The sequence below is a fragment of a genome, unplaced genomic scaffold, assembly GCF_019419815.1.
Source record: "Pyrus x bretschneideri cultivar Hongxiangsu unplaced genomic scaffold, Pyrus_bretschneideri_v1 Contig116, whole genome shotgun sequence".
Taxonomy (NCBI): domain Eukaryota; kingdom Viridiplantae; phylum Streptophyta; class Magnoliopsida; order Rosales; family Rosaceae; genus Pyrus; species Pyrus x bretschneideri.
In genome coordinates this window covers 438,712-460,998 of record NW_025999409.1, presented here as the reverse complement: position 1 = coordinate 460,998, position 22,287 = coordinate 438,712, and the positions used below count along the sequence as shown (strand labels likewise).

Below are 22,287 nucleotides of genomic sequence, written 5' to 3'. Positions count from 1 at the left end.
TTATTTTAAATTTAATATATCAATTAATATTTTGTATTACTTTATCTTTTTCCCAATTTTTCTAGAACCATCTTCCTCTCCAATCTCTTCATTCATCTTTTTCTCTGCCTTTCCCTCCTTATTCCCTTTTTCTTCCATTTTTATCCCTCATTTTCTTTGTACCAGCCTCCCTCCCTTCAATTTTTTCTCCAGTTTTACTTCTGTACCAGTGTCCCCTCTCCTCTCCCTCCATTTGTACGAAATTTTCCTAACTATATTTCCAACCTAACCCTTTGCACCCAAAACTTTTTAATTTCAAAATCCCAGGTCACAATCTCTGAGCAATGATGTTATCGATGGAAGAATCTGGGTCACTATGAACAACGAGGCTGTTGTTGTCCAGCCACCATGGTTAATGTCGGTGGTGGAAGAATCTAGGTCATCACCTTTGATCAACGATGCCAAGTAGCCCAGCCACCATGAACGTCTGAAGCTTCAAGCAAAGAGAAAGGAAATGCAGAAAGAAAGAGAGAAAACATAAGAAACACAAGCTTTTCCACAGTTCAAATATTCCAGTTTGGTCTTTAGAGCTATCACTTTCGGCTTTACGTCTTGGAAGGCAAAAACCAAGGGGCAACTTGACCTACCATAGCCAAGTTGACGACCTGCGAGGTTCTAGAGATGCACGGAGGGTCAGAGCAGGTGTTCATGTTTGTAAGAGCGTGTTGAGATTCAAGTTTCCGCATAAAAGGTACACACGTCCTTTTGAATTTATTTATAGTCTTCCAACAGCTCCCACATTTAGTGTACAAAAGAAATCTGTGAATCAACCCTCTGTAGTCGATGAAGTCTATCATTAAGTTAGTTGTTTGTCAAGGTTTTGCTTACTACTGCGACAAACCCCAAATATGTTTTTAATGAAATATAGTTGCCAAGTATTAGTTAGATCTGATATTTAATTGTAAGTTCTGAAGGAACTGACAATAATTAGAAGCAAATTCATTCCATTATAAATACAATCTAATAGCAAATGCCGTTTTATCATAGTTGACAGAAAATAATCATGTCTATGCATAATGATGCGGGTTCGAACCTCACCGACTCTCCTCCCCCCGACCCATTCCCCCCCTCCTCCCCCCCCCCCCCCCCCAAAAAAAAAATTAATTAACTGCTAACTCAATAACACTATTGCTCTACTAAGTAAAAATGCATTTCAATTAGAATAATATAAGGTTAATTACACTATCACTCTATGAGATTTATCGTATTTTTCACGAAACCCCATCATATTTGAGAAATGACAATAGCATACACCCCTTGAAGTTTTAATTTATTTTCACATCACCCTTTGAATGACGACTTTCCCTTGATTACATAAAAATAAAAACTTTATAAATAGAAAACAAAACAATTTAAAATTTCACATTAAACATTAAAAAGAACAACAACAAAAAACCCCAGCATCTTCTTGCCCTTCTCTTTTTCTTTTGATTGTCGGCAACACATGCAACAAAAGCTTACTTTGGCTACCTATTTCCAGCAACCATCGTCACATATTGCTGCTCCCACTAACCTCATCTCTTAAATACATGCTAATGATTTCTATATTCCTCTTTTTAAGATGCCTTTGTGAGCGGGGTAGTACCATTTCTCTAACTTCTTCTTGTTAACACGGGTCATTTTGATCCAAGAGGCCCAAAAGAACACAAGCTCAAATGAACACATACCCAAAGGAAGAAAGGCCAAGGCCCAATAAGATTGGGAATGACAGTCTCAAGTGCAACTGACGACTGCTCGACATTTCGAATAATCCATCAGCAAAGAAGCTGAACGCTTATCTTTAAAGTACTTTCGGACAGTTGTTGTATGTATTGACAACTGGGTATCGACCCGAGCATTATCTCTCACCATCTCAATATTAACCCTATTCTGCAAACCCGTCTAACAAAAATGGTGGGTCTTAGATGCTGAGCGTTATACGGCCATTAAAGTGAAGGTAGACAAGCTATTTAGTATCGAGTTAGGTAGCAAACATTGTCATGGTCAAGAAAACACCGGTCGCTAAACACCAAATAAAGTGGCGCATGTGCACTGACTATACAAACCTCAATAAGGCCTCCCCTAAAGATAGCTTTCCATTGCCTTGGATTGACTAGCTTGTGGATGCCACGATGGGCCATGATCTTCTGAGCTTCCTTGACGTTTATTTGGGTTACAACTATATCCGCATGCATTCTGCAAACTAGGATGACATAGCCTTCATCACCAACCAGTGGGTTATACTGTTGGAAAGTGATGTGATTTATGCTCAAGAACACATGGGCTACTTATAAGCAGTAAAAGTCTATGTGGACGACATGCCCGTAAAGAGTAAGAAGGAAAACCAACATGTCGCCGACTTACCAAGGAGTTCATGATCCTCGATGCTAACAACATGAAGCTGATGAGGAGCGTACCTTTGCAGTTAGATTGGGAAAGTTCTTAGATTTTATGGTAAGCCAAAAAAGAATATAGGCTAACCTAGAGAAAATCCAAGCGTTCACTGATATGGCACCACCTTGCACCAATAAGATAATCCAGAGCCTCACTGGTAAGGTGGTGGCGCTGAATCGACCCGTCTCCAAATCTACAGACTGTTGCCTACCTTTCTTCAAAGCACTCCAAGGATCTGCGCGAATGATCGAATGGATGAAGGGGTACTAATTTGACAACCTAAAGGCTCATAGTGGTCCAGCAATAATACTTTGTCAATCCGAGCATGATGAGCCATTATATATATTTATTAGTCTCACCATCTACAATTATCTCTGTCTTAGAAGGGAAGTAACCGGTATATTATGTCAGTCGAGCACTACGATGGGCCGAATCACAATACCTCGAGAATGAGAAGTTGGCACTCGCCCTTATAATATTAGCTCGAAAGCTTTGATTGTACTTATAATTACAAGCCCGAAGTCTTAGGAAGATTAACCAAGTGAGTCATTGAATTATCAGGTTCAACATTTGGTTCTAGGCAAGGCATGCCCACAAAAGAAAAGAAATGGCTTACTTTATAGCAGAATTTACCCCGTCTAGTAATAGTAAGGGAAACTCATTGGTTCAACCGCTTCCACGAGCAGGATGGTCAATCTAAATGTGCTACCCAAGCAATGAAGTCTATTTGTAGACGGGTCGTGAAATAGGAATGACAGCGGTGTTGGTTTCCTACTCATTATCTCGACTGCAAGAAGTTTGAATAGGCTCAAAGGTTTAAGTCCTTAGCGTCTGACAACGAGGCGGAATATGAGGTGGCAGGACTTGTTTGGGTTTATATTTGATAATGGGATTTATGATAATGGAGGCCCAAAGATGCAAAAGCAAATAGAAGATTGGGCTCGGGCAAGTCGATAAGCCCGAGAAGAATTGGAAGCTATTTCAACAAAGGCATAGGCTATATGCCTATGTTTGAAGTGAAGGGCAACAAAAGACACCTCACCACTAGCCAAAAAGCACTTTTCAAGGGTATAGATGAGTAAATAAGTGATGACTCACTACATTCCAAAAGTTATCAGTTAAAGGCAAAAATAGGATAGTCGGGCTAAATTGTCTATAAAATCAGAAAGGGTTACTAGAGACAAGGATACTCAACCAATCAATCAACAGACATCCAAACTTTGTTCTCAAACAAGATCGTACCCAGAAAGCTGCACTTTGTCCAGATTTTGCCCTTTTTAGCTGTATTTCCCCCTAGAAAGTCTTTTGTCGAGTATAGAAGCTCTGCTACCTTCCCTTAGTGTTGTAGTATCGATTCTCTCTAGTAAAACCTATTTACTTTTTATCCCTCTTAGTATACAAACCTCTGTAAACATAAAGATAAGTGGTTGTAAGTAGTTCAACCTTGCCCAACAAGGTTAACTCTTGCCCGAATCTCTTTTGTTTGTACTTATATGTAGTAGATTTGTCGTTTAATGCATTTCCCTTCATGTATTTAAATCATTTTAAACTATTTTACACTTAAAAGTTTCATTTTGCAAATGAAATTTGGATAAGTTAATGAACCTATTTTCATTAAAGCAAACTTTGATCGAGGAAATGGTTGGAAGGGCCCTGAACCCCCTTCATTTTGGACATACAATGTTATGAATTAAAAGTCATTATTTACAAGGGAAGAAAAAGAAATTTATGCAGATTTAATTGATATGTGACAATCCTTTGATAAACATGAAGTCTAAATAACTTGAGGCGCAAGTAATCAACCTAATTTACACCTTTTCAACAATCTGTTATACAAAGATAACAGTGGCACGCTTTGATCTTTGTTAGTTTTGATTGTGAGCCTCAAGGCCTGCACCAAAGGCTTCACAAAGGCACATTTCAAACTAATTATAAACTCGTATTACAACACACCAAGAAGCAAGATCTTGCCCGATAGGTAAGAAAGAGCCATTTTCCCGTGGAGCTATGCAAGGGACCAGATCCAAAAATCCTTCTCGAACATAGTTTTTGCATGCTCGATGGGATTCCATAGTTATGTATGCCAAGAAGAAGGAAGAAACAAACATTCTGGTGGAAAGTAGAGTTTAGGCAACCCACTTGTCCAACAAAAGCTAGTATGACAGATCACCCGAAATATTTTCCTTCACTACGCAGTCTTACGATCCTAGAGAGCCCGACTTCTTATGAGAAGTCAGGTGGAAAAGTCACTAATGAAGACTTGCAAGCTACTATAGTGCAAGTGTGAAGAAGTATAGATAATATTTCTTTAGAGACCAGATGAGAGGTTAGCAGACTTTGTACCCCAGGAACTCTGCAAATAAAGCTGGAGTTAGAGTACTCTACACTAAGGGATGACTATGCCAGGGAATTAACCAAAGAAGGACGTGCAGAGAAGGGACCAGTGATTCCTTTGTTCCCCATACTCGAAGAAAAGAAGGACAAGAGGAAAAAGAAGGAAGAGGCTGGAACTGGCCAACCCGATGAAGAAAAGATCTAAAAGACAAGCTTGCCCAACCTTCTACTTTTCCCACTAGATAGTAGGAGGCAGAATGGGCAAGAAGGAAGGAAGTTTAAGACGACTAATCAAGTGGGAAAGACAAGGGGAAAAGGTTTACCTATAGCTGCAGGCAAGGCCACCACTATTGGTTAACAATGGAGGATAAGCTAGGTAGATGTAGCCTGAACCATAAAGGGAAACTTTCTCAAGCATCGATCATAACCCGAAGTGGGGAACTTATTACACCCCACACAACAACATGGCTAACCAGCAACTCAAAAATGAGTTAGCAGAACTAAGAAAGATGGTGGTTTAGAATGCTCAGCCACAAGCTCATCCGCTGTTTAGGATAACATACTAGAAGCCTTATCCTGAGTACATTGATGAGCAGAATCCTTTCCCTCTCAACTTTAAGATGCCTGCATTCCCAACCTTCAGTAGGGAAAACTATAATGTGTCTTCTAAAGACCACGTTTTCAAGTTTTCAAACTATAGTGTGGCATTCGAAGACAACCCTAACTATAAGTAGAGACTGTTTGGAAATTCATTGGTAGGCTTGGCTTGCCAGTGGTATTCTTTGTTACCCCTTATTTCCATTTCTAACTGGGGGCAAATGTAGATGGCATTCCATAAGCAGTTTTATAGGGTGGAGCCAGAGATGACCATTAATGATCTGGTGGAGGTAAAACAGTATGAACATGAGTCTACGGAGGATTTCATGATGAGGTTCAGGAGAACCATGATAAGGTGCCAGTTCCCAATCAACCATGCTCAGCTTATAGCCATTGCCGAGAAGGCTTTAAGGCTATCTTTGAGAAAGAAGTTTTATGATGTGCAGTTTAGCGAGCTTTAAGAGTTGGTAATTGCAGCTACTAAGTATGAGAAGTTGTTGACAGAAGAACAGCAGGTGAAACACTCATCTAAAGTGCCTCATTTCTATAAGAATAAAGCCCCAATACACCAATTAGAGTTTGAAGGCCTAGAGCCGAGAGAAAATGATAACAGTTTGAGAGAAGGGATTGAGTTATGTGTTGTGGAGATGACCACTCCTTTCAAACCTTTAATGGTGAAGGGATTGGTCCAGCCTATCAAGGACTAGAAAATCATGATGAATGATAGAGGTTTTGTGCCTATGAAGCCCCCAAAGTACCAGGCGTATTCCTTTGATTTAACCAAGGCAACAGACATCTATGAAAAGCTAGTGACGGCTAGAGTAATCTTGCCTGACAACACCAAGAAGATGACCAAACCCGAAGAGCTTAGAAGGAAGAAATACTGCAAACTTCATTACACCTTCAATTATTCTGCACCTAATTGTGTGCAGTTTAGAGATTGGATCCAAGATCTCATAGTTAAGGGAAAACTGTTATTGGAAAAACCCCAAGCCAACATGATGATTGACACATATCCATTCCCAGAGGCCCCAATCAACATGATCAACCTTCATTAGGTTGAGAAAGGAAAAACAAAGTCTCTGTTAGGCCATCAGAAGGTGTTAGAAAGTTGCCCGAAAGACCTTAAGCAGTTGTGGCCAAAGAAGTGATTTTATGCAGTAAATGTCAATATGAATGTGAACTTGAGGTACTAACATCAGACGCCATTATTGATCTGGAGTTAGTCAGAAGAAGACAGATAGAGGAGCAAAATGCCTGCAAAAGTATTCTTCAGGTCGTAGAAAAAGAAACCTCCAAGAATGTGTTCTAGAGATTGGGAGGAGATTTAGAACCTAAGGGCCTATCTGAGGTGTTCAGAAATTATGAGGCTTTTGAATAAGCTGAAGATAAGGAAGTTAAAATGCCAAGGTAGGTGGATGTGAAACCTCCCCAGCCAAATTATCATAACAGTGTGAGACAAAGATGGCGAGAGAGAACCATGAACCCAATTTCCCTAGTTACTATGAAACATTCAGCTCAACTTGGTTGAAAGTGGTACATCGTAGGTAAAGATGGGAAACCTGTTAGAGAGATGAGGGCATCTATGATAAAGATGGTTCAAAGGCAGCATAAGGCCTACATGAACTCATTAAAAATCTCTACCATTTCAGAAGCTTCTGGAAATGTTAAGTTTAAGGAGGTCACACAAGGAGAAAGAAGACGACTTCAATAGAGAAGTAAAAGAGAGATAACGAGAGCTAACAGTAAAGTGGAGGGTAAAAGAGATCATGTACCTCAAAACCCCCATCTAGGGAAGTATAGAATCTTTCGAAGAGCTTAAGAAAGTGTGGTGATTATGCCTACACCAGGCTGGAATCCAAAACCTATCTATTTTGGGACCATCTCCCTTAAGAGAGGGATAGCTCCACCTCTATTGGAGGATGTTCACTGCGAAATCCCAAAATTGTTGCATAACTTTGGTATAGCAGAAGAGGAATAAGTGTCTAAGTTGATGTTAACCAAGGATGCCCAGGTATGGATAGACCAATTTCTGTGTCAAATTGGAGGAAAGAAAAAGGAAGTACCATGGCTCAACAACTTCCATGTAAACATAACCTATATCTTATCATCCATGTTTTGTGCATAACCAGATCAGCTCACAGCAATGGAGGGCGATTATTTGGGACCAGAATTAACAATGGCACTTGTAACCATTAAGGAAGCTGGGCAAGAATGATCAAGCTTTGCAGACTTGCTGGACCTTACACAAAAAGTGCCCGAGAGGGTTTATTCTGACAAAATGGTGTTCAGCAAGCCAAGTCTAGCTTTAACAAACCATATGAAACCATATATATGACAAGTCATCTAGAAAGAGTCCCCTTAAAGAGGGTGCTGATAGATGGTGGGGTAGCATTCAATGTGCTCCTACTTAAACAAATGAGGATGCTTTGTAGAAGTGACGAAGATCTTATTCCTACTGATCTTACAATCTCTAGTTTTTATGGGGCCATTACTAGAACCTATGGGATTTGCATTTGGAGGTAGACTTGGGATTCGAGAAAATGATGTTAGCATTCTTTATGGTGGACAACAGCTTTACCTATGAGGCATTACTGGGGATAAATTGGATGCACCAGAGTCTATCTGTGCCATCCACCTTACACCAACAAGTTGTTGTCTACCATGAGGCCAGAACTGAGGAGCCAGGATTTTAGGAGATAGTGGAGGTCGAATCACGACCATTTCTCCCTATAGCCAATGTTGTAGAAGAAATTTTTAAAATCCCAGTGTTGGGATCTTACAATGCTTAGGTGTTAATAAGAACAGCCGCCCTACCAAGGTGATGGCCCAGAAGCTCTTAGAGTAAAGACTTTCTCTCACTAAAAAGGAATGAGACATGCCTTATATTGTCCTAGCCCACCAACACTAATGATGATAGATTAGAAGAGGAAATACCATTTGATTGCAGTCAGGTCCTTAATTAAAAGACTGCTGGAATATAGGAGAGAAAGAAGAAAGATTAAAGAGAGGTCAACCAATGAGATGGCATAGTGTGGAGAAGGAACTTTAGGCACCAAAGATAGAGAAGGGAAAGCGATTTTGAAACAAGAGGTGGAAGCATCCATTCATATGACATAATGTATATATGATTTGGATTGGCTAGAGGATGAGCCCGAGGCCCCAAAGTTAGTAGAATTTTTGTGTACAGAGCCTGATAAACTAACACTAGAAGTACAAGACCCCTTGGAAACCATTAATTTGGGGACAGAGGAGGATCCAAGGCCTGATACAAAATCAGTGGCTTGTTAGAGGCTGGAGATCGGGCAAAAATAGTTGACCTTTTGTATGAATTCAAAGACTATTGTGCATGGTATTACATGGAGATGCCTGGATCGGACGCTAGCTTAGTGGAGCACAGAATGCCTATCAAAGATGGGTACAGACCTGTGAAGCAAGCATCAAGAAAAGTGTCGAAGGAAATAGAAGAAAAGTCAAGGAAGAGATTAAGAGGCCGGTAAACGCAGAATTTATTAGGTTTGCTATGTTGAGTGGTTGGCTAACATTGTACTTATATTAAAAGCAATAACTAACACTATCCGATGTTGTGTCAACTATAGAAACATTAATGAAGTCACGCCTAAAGATGAGTACCCCATGCCTAAGGCTGACCTGTCCATAGATGCAGTTGCAAAACATGAAGTTCTATATTTTATAGATGGGAATGCTGGATATAATCAAATAAAAATGGCTAAAGAAGACATACATAAAATAACATTTAGAAGCCCAGGACATGTAGGAGCATACAAATACGTAGTCATGCCATTGGGGCTGAAAAATGCTTGTGCTACCTACCAAAGGGTAATGAATGCTATTTTTCATGATCAAATAGGGCATAACATGGAGGTATACATTAATGACATTGTGGTGAAGTAAAAAAATTGATGAGTAGCACCTGGAAGACCTCAGACAAGCCCTAGTACGAATGTAGACTCATAAGTTAAAGGTGAATCCTAAGAAATGTGCCTTTGAGGGTTATATAGGGCAACTTTTTGGGATTCCTATTTCATCAGAAAGGTGTGGACATAGACAAGAACAAAGCTCGGGCTATAATGGAGTCACCTTCCCCCACCAACAAAGTGCAATTACAAAGGCTATTAGGGAAGATTAACTTTTTAAGGAGATTCATTGCTAATTTGGCGAGCAAGATCCAATCGTTAACTCCTTTATTAAGATTAAAGAATCAAAATAAATTCGAGTGGGTCCCACAACACTGAGAAGCTTTTGACAGAGTAAAAGTTAGTCTTCACCAATGCTCATGCCCCCTCATATGGGAAAACCTTTGAAACTCTACATCTCTGCATTTGAGAAATAATTAAGAAGTTTATTGGCTCAAAACAATGAAGGGGGAATGAGCAAGCAATATACTACCTCAATAAGATCGTTATTGAGGTAGAAACAAGATATAACCCAGTTGAGAAGCTATGTTTAGCTTTATACTTCACTGCCTACAAATTAAGGCATTACACGTTGCCTTGCCATATCCATATAATTGCCAAGACTGATGTGATTAAATACATAATGTCTAAGCCAATGCTAATTGGAAGAATTAGAAAGTGAATTTAGCATTATTTGAGTTCAGTTTTCAGTATGTACCTCAAAGAGCAATGAAAGGGCAATCAATTACAGACTTCCATTCTGAGCACCAAGACTCTAAAGAGGGACTTGTCAGCATCTCTGGAACTCTAGAAGTGGCCAGCCTTTGGTGCCCACCAAGTAAAGCTCATTTGGGCATGGAAGAATGGATCCAACAAGAAGTAAAGAGAATAACTAGCCTATGGATCACTCTCTGGAAGTTATATTTTGATGGGTCTTTCACTCAACATGCTGCAGGAGTTGGGATTGTCATCATTGATCCAAAGGGAATTCAAAATCGCTACTCATTCCTTCTAGGTTACCAACAATAGGGTAGAGTACGAGGCATTGATTATTAGTTTAGAAATCCAAATAGAGTTGGGGGTAAATGAGGTCGAAATATATGGGGATTCTGAGTTGGTGATTAATCAGTTGAATGTGGAGTACAAATGCAGACATCTCACAATGGCAGGTTATTATTTAGCAGCTACTCAGTTGCTAAACTATTGGGGTAGTAAAGTATCAATCAATCATGTCCTTAGAGAAGTAAATTTAATTACGACTGAGATGGCATAAATGGCTTCTAGAGCATAGATTCAAGAAAGAATGTTTGAGGTGAATATAGAAATACAAAGAAGAAATCTCGTTTCTATCTTTGAGAGAGGGTTCAGCCTAGATGTAATGACCAAAGAACCAGTGATAGAAGACTAGAGAACCTGCATCATTCAATACTTAAAAGACCATTCTTCCTCCACGGGTAAGAAGATTAGGCAGCAAGCAAGTTTGTTATGTGCGACAATACCTTGCTAAGAAAGACTCTAGATGGGCTTTTGTTGAAATGCTTAGGCATGGAAGAGTTAAGGAGGGTGATGGCTGAAGTACATGAAGGCACTTGTGGAGCGCATCAAGATGAAACAAAGATGAGGTGGTTGCTAAGAAGGTAGGGCTACTTTTGGCCTAATATGGAAAAAGATTGTAAGACCTATGCTAGAAGGTGTGAAGAATGTTAGAGACATGGAACCCTTCAGCATTTACCATCAGTGTTTTTGAATCTGATAGTGAAACCATGGCCTTTTAGAGGGTGGGCAATAGACTTCATCGGGAAAATATACCCAGCTTCCAGTAAGGGGCACACCTTCATAATTATGGTAATTGATCACTTTACTAAATGAGTAGAAGCTTTAACTGTAAAGACCATCAATTCAGCTGTTGTGAAGAAGTTCATTGAGGCTAAGATCCTACAAAGATATGGGGTGCCCGAGATAATTATTACAGACAGAAGGTCGTCATTTATATCAAAAGAAATATAATAGTTTGCAGACAAGTTCAAGATAAAGATAGTCCAATTTAGCCCTTATTATCCTTAATCCAATGGTCAAGCAGAAGCTAGCAATAAGATTTTGGTGAATATCATTAAGAGAATGGTGGTAGATAGTCCAGAAAGGTGGCATAAGAAGTTGGGAGATACTATTTGGCATAAGAAGTTGGGAGATACTATTTAGGCTTACAAAACCTCAAAGAAGGCAGGAACTAGGACCACCTTTTATGCATTAACCTTCAGGCAAGATGTTGTACTCTTTATGGAAATCAATGTAAGTTCAGTAAGGCTTCAAAAGGTTACAAGAGATCCTAGCCTAACAAGTTTACATCCCTTGCTAAGGCATCTATCCTAGAATGATAGGTCTGCATAATAGTAAAGATTATGCCCGGCTCCCTTAAGGCGATGTTATTGTTGGTTAGTTGAGCTTAGGAATCTTCCACTTCAAGATTGACTTTCTTCACTTCCTCAATTTTCTGATATAGTTTGCTTGATAGAGTTATCTAATCAACCTTTAGTTGTATAGAAAGTTGCTCCTCCAACTTCTGGATCTTAGCAACAACCACCATAGCCAAGCTCGCTTTTACTAGTTACTGCAAGGAGTTGGAAGTTCTGGAGTGCTTCTCCTTATAACACTTCACTTTATTTGCTTGCCTTTCTGCCCAAAGATATTGGTCCCTTACAGCTTTCAAATTCTCCAAGAAAGAAAGAAAGAACTCATATTGAACCTTTGACATTTGTTGAGCCTTGTACAATTCAGTGAGGACTTTCTCAGTATCTGAAGTGCCTTGAGGCTAAAGGAGGCTGTGAAATCCTTCTGCATCCATTCCTTGAAGACTCTCTACAGATCTTGAAGATGTTGAGGTGCGGAGAGGCGCTTTGAAGACTTCATCTTTGTCTTGATTTTCCTAAACTCTTTCATTAGTTCGGGCAAGGAAGCCATGACTGGAATAGATACTAGATGGGGAAACATTACTCCAGCACCCTTAGAGGCAACAGCAGCAATGGCAGCTTCAATAGAAATGAAGGGGAAAAACTATGAACTAGCAGCAACAACTTTTCTAGGTCGAGGGATGGGGATCCCTATGACTCCAAAAACCTTGGGAGGCTGAGGGAGGACCGCCTTGCTCATTACCGGCTAGGGAGACTTGCCCAAATCCTCATCAGAAGCCTGTTAAACCAAGAAAAGACAAGTTAGTGGGTTAGTCTATAACTAAACTAAAAAAAGAACATAAATGAAAGAACTTGTATATCTGAGCTGAGCCTTAAGCTTTGGGAGGGGGTTCTGCTGATGCAGTTGACTTAGGAGAAGTAGGCTAGCTGGCCCGAGAGGAAGCTTGGGAAGCCTTGGGGCTGGTCACCTCAGAGACAACAGGTATCTAGGGGACTATAAGTTCCCTAAAGGTTGGTGTTGATAGATGGGTGGTCTTGTGTACTATAGAATACTAGCAAAGATAATACAGGTTGTAAGTTAATGAAGAAACTTAAAAGAAAACTCAGAAGGACTTAAGGAAAAAAAACTTATAGAAGTGTTGTCATCCTCTATGTAATGAAGCATCTCCCAAGTTGTGGGATTGAACAAAGAAGTGGGGATCACCACCATTACCAGATGAGAAGTGAAAGAAGTAGAAGCTGGTGTTTGCCCGACTTGAGATGTAGAAGTGCCTCCCTTTGCCTAAAAAATAACATAAGTAAATATTAAGCCTTTGGAATTTAGAAATACAACCTAACTAGTATCAAAGGAAAGAACTATACCTCTGAGGGCTTAGCCCCGATGAGGGGAAATATGCGCAGATTGGGCTGGATGAGAAGAAGGCTCGCACTACGAGGTTCCCTTTGCTTTGGTATCCTATATTAATAGACAGCAAAGAATTAGCAAGAGTATGAAGGAGAGAGAACTTCAAAATTAATTTAGTACTCAAGGTTTGAGAGATTATACCTTCAACTCCTCGAGAATATTGGTGAGGACCTTCTTGTCACTTGGTTGCACTTCAACACCTGATTGTGACTATTTGGAAGTGGGGGCAGGTTTCTTAGTGGTAGAAGGCTCTGATTACAAAAAATAGAAGGGATTAGTTTAAAACTTAGCAAAATCAAAATTAAAAGAAAGGAACCAAAGCTGAATCACTTACTGGAGGATTTATGTTTCTTCCTGCCCGCTTTAACTAGATGGGCAGATGAGGGTTTGGAGGCCTGGGAAATCTGAGACCTAGTCATTGTCTTTGTATAAGTAACTCTCGGGCTAGGTAAGGCAAGTTGAGCTTGGGACCTCTCCTCAGCTCAGACTCCAACGACTTCACCACAGAAGCCTTCGCCCGACGAGGGGCTTTTGTCTCGAATTTAGGCCTAGCCTTAGCCTCTGATTCACTAAATAGCTTGGAGATCTCCTTAGTATCCCCAGAAGCATGGCTAAACCCTACTTTTTGCCTAGCTTCCTCTACAGTAGCCTCTTGAAGAACCAAGGCATCATTAATATCCTCTTTTTGCCCAACATCCACTTCCTCAATGTTGCCTTGGGGTGCAAAATCAAGAAAAGAATTAACTAACCACAGAGTATCAAAACATTATGTAGAAGAGGACAATAGAAGTAAGGTGACTTACCTATGAGTAGAAGCGGTTCTTTTGGTTGATAGTCTTATTCCAGTTCTCGAACTTGTCCTTCTTGGGGTGAGATTTGAAGAAGACTTGACTAAAGAGACTGTCATGGGCTTCTATGATGTCTCTATCGTACTTCTTCGACCACTTGGCCTCCCACCAAATGGCAAACTAAGGAGTGCACTCGAAATTTAGGGCCACAAGCTTGTGGGTAATCCTACTCATCACCTCAAGACTGCGCTGCGTTGCCCGAAAGGTGACCTTAGATGGAGAACAAAGGCAATATGAGGTCTTACAGTGAAAAGAGTCGAAGAAGAACATTGAAAGTGCCTACCTGAATCCAGTTATCTAGCACAGAAGTTGGGATAACAGATCTCTAGCCTGTGCTCGTACCCTACTTTATCACTTCAAACCTCCAAGGCCAGGTCTCTTTGTTGGATGCAGCTGATAAACTTCTTGCATGAGCTACTGGAATCCTCCTCAAGGAACTCCAGATTAGCAGCCCAAAACTCGAGGAAGTACCACTGGAGCCAGAGCTGCACTATCTAAGTAGCGATGTTAACGTTGGTCTCAAATGGCTCGCACTTGGTCATTTTGTGGAAAAGGTGATAGAGATGTGCTAGAATGAATGACCTTATGATAACATCATCAAATGAGTGTAGTGCCTCCACCAAGGGGATCCACTCCAGCTTTACCCCATTCGATTTGTTAGGGAACACATGCTTATTCAACCAATAAAGGAAGAAATACATGTGTTCTAGGCTCTGTCTGCAGTTGGGGAAGGTGGGCTGAACATCTTCTTGGCAAAGGGAATGAAGCCCACGAAGGATGTCTTGTAGCTTTTAAAGGTGAAGGAATTGTACTCTAGATAAGTGATTAACATTGGAGTCCTCCGAGCTTTCAATGGTTAGGCAAGAAGGTGATGACCAGTCATGTGTGATATCCACACATTTGCTCGAAGGCCTCAAGCTGAAGACTTGAGCCATGTCCAAGATCGTGGGAGTCATGAGACCTATTCTGAATTCGAATGTGTTGGTCCCATTGTTCCAGAAGAGCAAGACAGTTGACAAGAGCTTGTGCTTGATTGGGATAGTGATATTTGACATCATGATCAACTCGTAGATGCCATTCACCATCCATTTTTGCTTCCAAATAGGTTCTAGCTCGTCCACCCACTGAGACCAAGCCTTGTCCTTCATAAGAGGGAAACCTCCCTAAAATTTGACCACTTGGAGGCAAAAATCCCACCCTTGGTGGAATAGGGGTTGGGGGTAAACAATGGGCAGCATGCATGTTGTTTTCCACTACAATTGGGACTCGAGACAGTCTAGGCAAGCCTTAGAGAATGTACCCTTTCCTCCTAGAAGAAGATGGACAGGTTCAGGCCAGCCCGAGGGCGATGAAAGCCGTTAAGCCAACAGCGCAAATTGACCATCCCCTCTCCAGATTCTCATTCAAGGCGTAGTTTGGGGGCCATGATTGATTTCGAGGGAGAAAAATAAGAGTGATTGAAGGCAAATGGCAAGAAAGGGCAGAGAATGCAAGAGGTTCAAGGGTTCTGGAAATTAAGAGATATGAGTTTGCTGTAAGTGATAACCGAGGAAATTTAAATAAAGGTTATTTAACAAGCAGTTAGTTAAGATTGGAGATCATGGGCTTTATGATAATGGAGGCCCAAAGATGCAAAAGCAAATAGAAGATTGAGCTTAGGCAAGTCGATAGGCCTGAGAGGAATTAAAAGCTATTTTAGCAAAGGCATAGGCCATATGCCTATGTTTGAAGTGATGGGCAACATAAAGCACCTCACCACCAGCCAAAAAGCACTTTTTAAGGGTATGGATGAGCAAGTAAGTGATCACTCACTGCCCTCCGAAAGTTATAAGTTAAAGGTAAAGATGGGATAGTCGAGCCAAATTGTTTATAAAAGCAGAGAAAGACACCAGAGACAAGAACACTCAACCAATCAATCAAAAGACATCCAAACTTTGTTCTCAAACAAGTTCATACCTAGAAAGCTGCACTTTGTCCAGATTCTACCATTTTTAGCTGTATTTCTCCTTAGAAAGCCATATTTTGTTGAGTTTAGAAGCTCAACTACCTTCCCTTAGTGTTGTAGTACTGATTCATTTAGTAAAACCTATTTACTTTTCATCCCTCTCAGTATACAAACCTCTATAAACACAAAGAGAAGTGGTTGCAAGAAGTTCAACCTTGCCCAACAAGGTTAAATCTTGCTCGAATCTCTTTTGTTTGTACTTATATGTAGTAGATCTGTCGTTTAATGCATTTTCCTTCATGTATTTAAATCATTTTCAACTATTTTACACTTAAAAGTTTCATTTTGCAAATCAAATATGGATAAGTTAATAAACCTATTTTCATTAAAGCAAACTTTGATCGAGGAAACGGTTGGAAGGGCCCTGAAACCCCTTCATTTTGGACATACAATGTTATAAATTAAAAGTCCTTGTTTACAAGGCAAGAAAAAGACCTTCATGTAGACTTAACCCATCTGCGACAATCCTTTGATAAATAAGAAGTCTAAATAACTTGAGGCACAAGTAACCAACCTAATTTACACATATTCAACAATCTGTTATACAAAAATAACAGTGGCATGCTTAGATCTTTGTTAGTTTTGATTGTGAGCCTCGAGGCCTACACCAAAGGGCCCCCAAGGACACCTTTCGAACTAACTATAAACTCGTCTTGCAGCACACCAAGAAGCAAAATCTTGTCCGACAGGCAAGAAATAGCCATTTTCCTAGGGGGTTATGCAAGGGACTAGATCTAGAAATACAACCCGAACAAGACTACAACTTGCTCTGGAGCTAGGGGCTAAGTATGCCCAAGTTTATAGTGATTGACAACTGGTGGTGAATAAGATAAATGACGAGTTCAAGTCCTGAGACGGAAACATAATGGCCTACGTGGAAGCAGCAAGGGAGTTGGTAAAGCTTTTCACAAGGTAAGGCTGACATCTGCGTCTGAGGGGGAGATTAAGTGCTTGTTACTTATTGAGCACTTAGACGAGCCTAGTATCCTACGCCCTAAGAGCTCAGTGGCGGAGTTGAACGAGAAAGACACTTGGATAACCCTAATATTTGACGACATATGTCATGGGTCATTCCCTGAAGACATACGTGAATCTCCATGTGTACGGTTTTGAGTGGCTAGGTACACCATTATTGACAACAAACTCTACAAATGAGGTTTTTCTTTACCCTATCCATGGTACAAGTCTTCTAGGAAATTCATGAAAGAGTTTGGGGCGATCATTCAGCAACCTGCACGCTCAGAGCCAAGACGGCCAAACTAGGCTATTACGGTCGAACATAGCTATATAAAATATCACATGATGACCATGTGGTGAAAATAAATCACTAATATTGACAAATTAGATTTTATGGCCGTTGACCAATTTTATATGTCTCATCCTTAACTAGCTTCAAAACATATAAATTCATCATAAATCAATTTCTATTTGAATCTCATTTAAAGACTAGATAAATAAATCATTTCTCAAAGCCATTTAATCGAAAATGTAGTTTTTGAAGGAATCAACTCACCGATAATGCGAGTATAATTCATAATAGGTACCTTTGTTTATAATTGTACCTATAAAATAAAACTTAGCTTTACTAAGCATATTCTAACATTTCACAAATTTTGTCTCCTTAATGTGATTAACGGCTTTGAATTAGCCTATGGATTGTGCCAATTGATTTGGGACTGTCGAAAAATCTAAAGTAGGTCTTAGGGTCCCCACACGCCGCCACTCACTGGGAAGACGCGCCATCTAGAAAAGAATAGGAAAAGGAAAAGGAATACAAAGTAAAATATTCAAGTAGAATATCCACGTAAGATTCCCACTTAACCGTGATCATGTTCGAATATTCAAAAGCCTATTGCTGGTTCCTAACAACACATGTCCCTAAGTTGCATCATCCGAATTGCTGACTCTAGTCGAGTTGCGACCACCGAACGCATACTGTTCTTCATTTCTCCTATCTTGTCTTCCGCCTAAGCCACGTCCATTCAAAGTTACACTTTAAGTTTGTCACTGTAGAAAAGGTTGTTATCTTGGAGAAGTAAGTTGATTGAACTAACAGATAGAGCGAGCATGGAAACATTCCATGACCATAGTCCGAATACTAAATCATACCAAAAGGCATCCCAATATTCAAATTAGAATTTAGAAATTCTTCCACTAATGTCCTAGTTGACCATCATTAAAATGTAAAATTGTTTCGGTTCGACCGTTGCCATTGTGGTAAATGAAACATGTAGTGCATAAGGAAATAAGATCCTTCCGAGGAGAAACCACTCCGCGATCCATTTTCAAGGAAAGTGTATTACCAATCCAAACCCTACTCACCGAGGAGTAGTCAAATTAGATCCACCGTTTGTAGACCTCTAAAGTTGTTCTTAAATGCCGTCTTCACTGCTTATTTTTCTTTCTTCTTACAATTACTACTTGCTCTGCTTTCTTAGCTAAGCAGAAAGCAGCTTCCTAAATAACTCCATAAACCACAGAATAAACACGAAATCCCGGGTTAATTCCACTATAAACTAGTTCTCCTTTTCTTCATGTTATTTCTGAATCGCAGACATAACTTAATAAATCTCCGGAAGTCCTGCTCTTAATTGGCTACCGACATGTCTCCTTACTCAAGCGATGGAAACTTTCGTCTCTGCATCATGTGAAATTTAGGACTTAAGAAATTAATCTTGAGTTTTTGCCTTTAACAATTCCCATATCGCAAGTGTGTTCATCGATATCGTCCTCTTTTCTGCTTTTCAAAACTTCTTAGCACTCCTGACACGAAAATGCCGTGGTGCACACCTTCTGATTCTCCAGACATCTCGTAACTTCCACGACATTATTCCCGTAATTCAGCCAAAATTAGGCTTCTTCATCTGACCTTCGGTCATCAGTTGAATAGGCTTCATGACTCACAACAATCTCTGTCCGAGTACGACTTTAGTTTTCCAATGGGAATTAGTTGGGCTAACGCCTCAACTAACTGTCGTAAATAGGGGCGGAGGCAATATATGCCTAGCATAGGCCTAGGCCTACTCTTTAAGCCCTTCTAAATATTTAGTATTATATATATATATATATATATTTTTTTTTTTAAACTTAGTATTATACATCTTTTAGTTTACACAAAACTTTTGAATTCTATTCACCAATAATTAAAACAAGAGGTCTTTTTTTCTTTTCACCCAACGACACTCATCCTAAAACTAAATCTAACTCTTATTTTGTATACAAGTCAATAACTCTTAAAATTAAAATCTAAAATATACTTTAGTTTTATCATAAGATATTCTTTTATATTGTCAACCTAAAGAATAATAAACTTTGAGCTTTTCCTCCTTCCCTTGTTGAATTTCATGAATTTTGCCCTCCAAATTTTCAACCGAAAACAATGTTAAGGTTTGTAAATCTCTGTGTTCGCTTTAACTTTTTACTAATAATATGATCTAAAAACATGATCCCCTAGTATTTTTCATTGACTTGATATTGGAAGGTTAATTTCTTTTAATCCTCTTTAATCTTGATTAACTACTCTCTATATTGGCTTGATATTGGAAGATTAATTTTAACATGGAAAAAGCATTTAGCGCCTCAAAAAAATTTAATTAGATCACAACTCCAAGCATGCATTATACCCTTTCGTAAACATTATCTATTTTTGTAACATTAAATGAGGCCCCTCCTCATGTAAAATCCTAGCTCTGTCACTGGCTGTAAACCGGGAACAACACATACACCTAAATAGAAATTTTCTATTAAGTCGACCTTAAAATTGTAGCACAAATACTGGCATCATCCGATGCGAATGTATATTCTACTAACCATGCTTTGATACCAAACCGAAACACCTCGAGCCGAATAGCCTTCTAGCCAAGAGTGAAAATGTGCTGGCCAACACTAAATTGATAATAAAACCCCACCATAAATGTGACGAAAGACTATCAACTTAATGACAAAGCATAAGCAAGGAAATTGTGATGTGAATTATTTCGAACCGAAAGGCCCACTTATTAATTATTTAAACTATTAGGTAAGTTCTTGCACAACCTCCCCACTTGGGGACACATGCTAGAACTAAATTTCATTTTTATATCACATCGATGAGAGCATAGCAGTAGTGCATACAACAGTAAATCATAAAAGTATTGTGTTGTGCCATTTATATAATCAAAAGTAGTTCGTACAATTGACTATAAATAGATATCGACAAAGCAAAAGTGAAACTCTCCAACTAATATGAAGTATGAAGCCTGCACTACTGCTAAGCTCAATTGTCCTCCTCAACGCACGACTTGCTCTTGCTAGATCCTTGGTGGTGTTTTGTTGAGAAGGGGGGGGGGGGGGCGTAAAACAAAGTGTGAGTAGATTATAATCATTTATCAAGTAAAATAATTTGCAACGTACTAACCCCCGTTTTGGAAATACATACATAGTTGGAAGACTACATAATAGTATTTAGTACCATAATAGTAAATGAAAATCACAACCAATTCATGTACCAAAATTTTCAGTAATCATACATGTATTCAATTAATCGCACTAGCATCTACTAACATAAGTATAGCATGCAGGGTATGCTAGTCTACTAGCTGAGTTCTCTACCGGTATCAATAAGTAATCTAGCCTCTGCAAGAAATATAACACCTATAAATAATTTACGACCATAGCTATACAAAATATCACATGATGACCATGTGGTGGAAATAAATCACCAATGTGTCCACTCATTGATAATGCGAGCATAATCCATAATAGGTGCCTTTGTCCATAATTGTAACCTTTATAATTGCACCTATAAAATAACAATTAGATTTACTAAGCCTATTATAACATTTCACAATTTTATTAACAGCTTTGAATTAGCCTAAACAGACGGCGCTACGCGATTCGGGACATCAAAAAACTTATAGTAGGTCTGAGTTCCATGCACGCTGCCACAAACCCCCATGGTGGCGTCGCACGCCATCACGCGCAAGTGGACGTGCCGCCGTTGCACGCCGTCATGCGAGTAAAGCTGCAGTCACCGTGCCGGTGGCCACGAGCCGGTCATCGGATATAGTTTAAGGTTTAATGGAATATATCTGATTTCCATTGAAGATTATGTTATGTCTAACGGACGCCATTGCTTGTCGCCATTAAAGTTAACGGCGACACCGTTGACCATCGCCAAAGCTCCAGGAAAGACTTAGAACTCGAACCAGAGTTCGAATCAGCTCGATTCTTCATCCAAATTTTCACAGAATTGTACAACAAGTTTTAGAAATTTACCTAATCCTCGATATGAGTTGATTTGGGACTGATTTGGAAAGGGTTTATTGTTTCACCGTTTTCTAGAACCGAATTGTGGAGGTTAAAAACCTCAGATCCATTTTGGATCTTCACCAAAATCATACCAAAAGTTCAGAGTACTTACCAAAACATGAAGATTTCGAGTTGAACCCATCCTGGATTTGATGAAGCTTCACTAGACATCTTCACCGGAAAACTGGAGAGTTGCACAAAGGATTTCCAGAGTTAAAACCTTTGAGTTTCTAATTAAAACTAAGATTCCAAGTACGAATTCCCTAACTGGAAAATATTGAAGATGATCTCGAGCTCGATTAGGCTCAGTTCTTTCAAGTTCGCACTTAAACTTGCAGAATGCCTGTGTAGTGAGTTCGTGCCTTACCTAGTAACGATTTTCACATGCAAAGGCAGCACCATGCTCACCAAGCTTCACAGAGTGGGGTTGTGATATTTTGAGAGACAAATTTCTCTTGGATGGTGAAGGTTATGGTGGTTTGGCACTCGGCTAGAGAGAGTGAAGGAAAGAGAGGTTGCATAGTTAGAGAAAGAGAGTCTCGTGTAAATAAGGGAGAAGAGGACCGAGGATGAGGATTAAGGTACCGTTTGATATGGGATGGGACGGAATAGGATGGAACATGACGGAATGAAACGGAACCTTATGTTTGGTATGCGCATGACGGGACAGGACAATTGTTTCATTCTGTGTTTGGTAAGCGCATGACAGCAAGGAACTAAAAGATTAAATGACGAAATTACCCCTGTTCCGCTTGTTGTTTGGTATAATTGTGAACACGAAAATTCCTAAAACAAGAACACGTGTACAAAATATATTTTTTATTGATTTTGGGGTTACAATCTCTTCTACGAATTTAGCCTCTGATTCTATCTTCGTAAAATGTAGATATGTGGATGGGTTGTTGATCCAAAGGGCCGTCGGGGGTTTGGTCTAGGGATGAACAATTATGCGGATTTATTGATGTTGTTGATCCAAAGGGCCGTTGCGGCTTGATCTTAGGATGAACAGTTGATGAACAGATCTTCAAGGGCTTTTAGGCTTGATCTTAAAGAACGGGTTGTTTGTTGATCC

The 22,287-nt window shown here is 39.7% G+C and overlaps 1 long non-coding RNA gene across 4 annotated transcripts; it reads right to left on the bottom strand.

The window, feature by feature from the left end:
- Nucleotides 1-11,344: 11,344 nt before the first annotated feature.
- LOC125474050 lies at nucleotides 11,345-21,738 on the bottom strand. 4 transcript variants are annotated; one of them, XR_007255801.1, is made up of 8 exons: nucleotides 21,583-21,738; nucleotides 21,328-21,399; nucleotides 13,877-20,222; nucleotides 13,408-13,787; nucleotides 13,215-13,324; nucleotides 13,031-13,124; nucleotides 12,882-12,950; nucleotides 11,345-12,720 (listed from the first exon to the last, which is right to left on the bottom strand). It is a non-coding gene; the product is annotated as an uncharacterized LOC125474050 (long non-coding RNA). The 4 variants fall into 4 exon arrangements; XR_007255798.1 differs by having other exon boundaries at nucleotides 11,345-12,950; XR_007255799.1 differs by having other exon boundaries at nucleotides 11,345-12,950; nucleotides 13,877-14,131.
- Nucleotides 21,739-22,287: the final 549 nt, after the last annotated feature.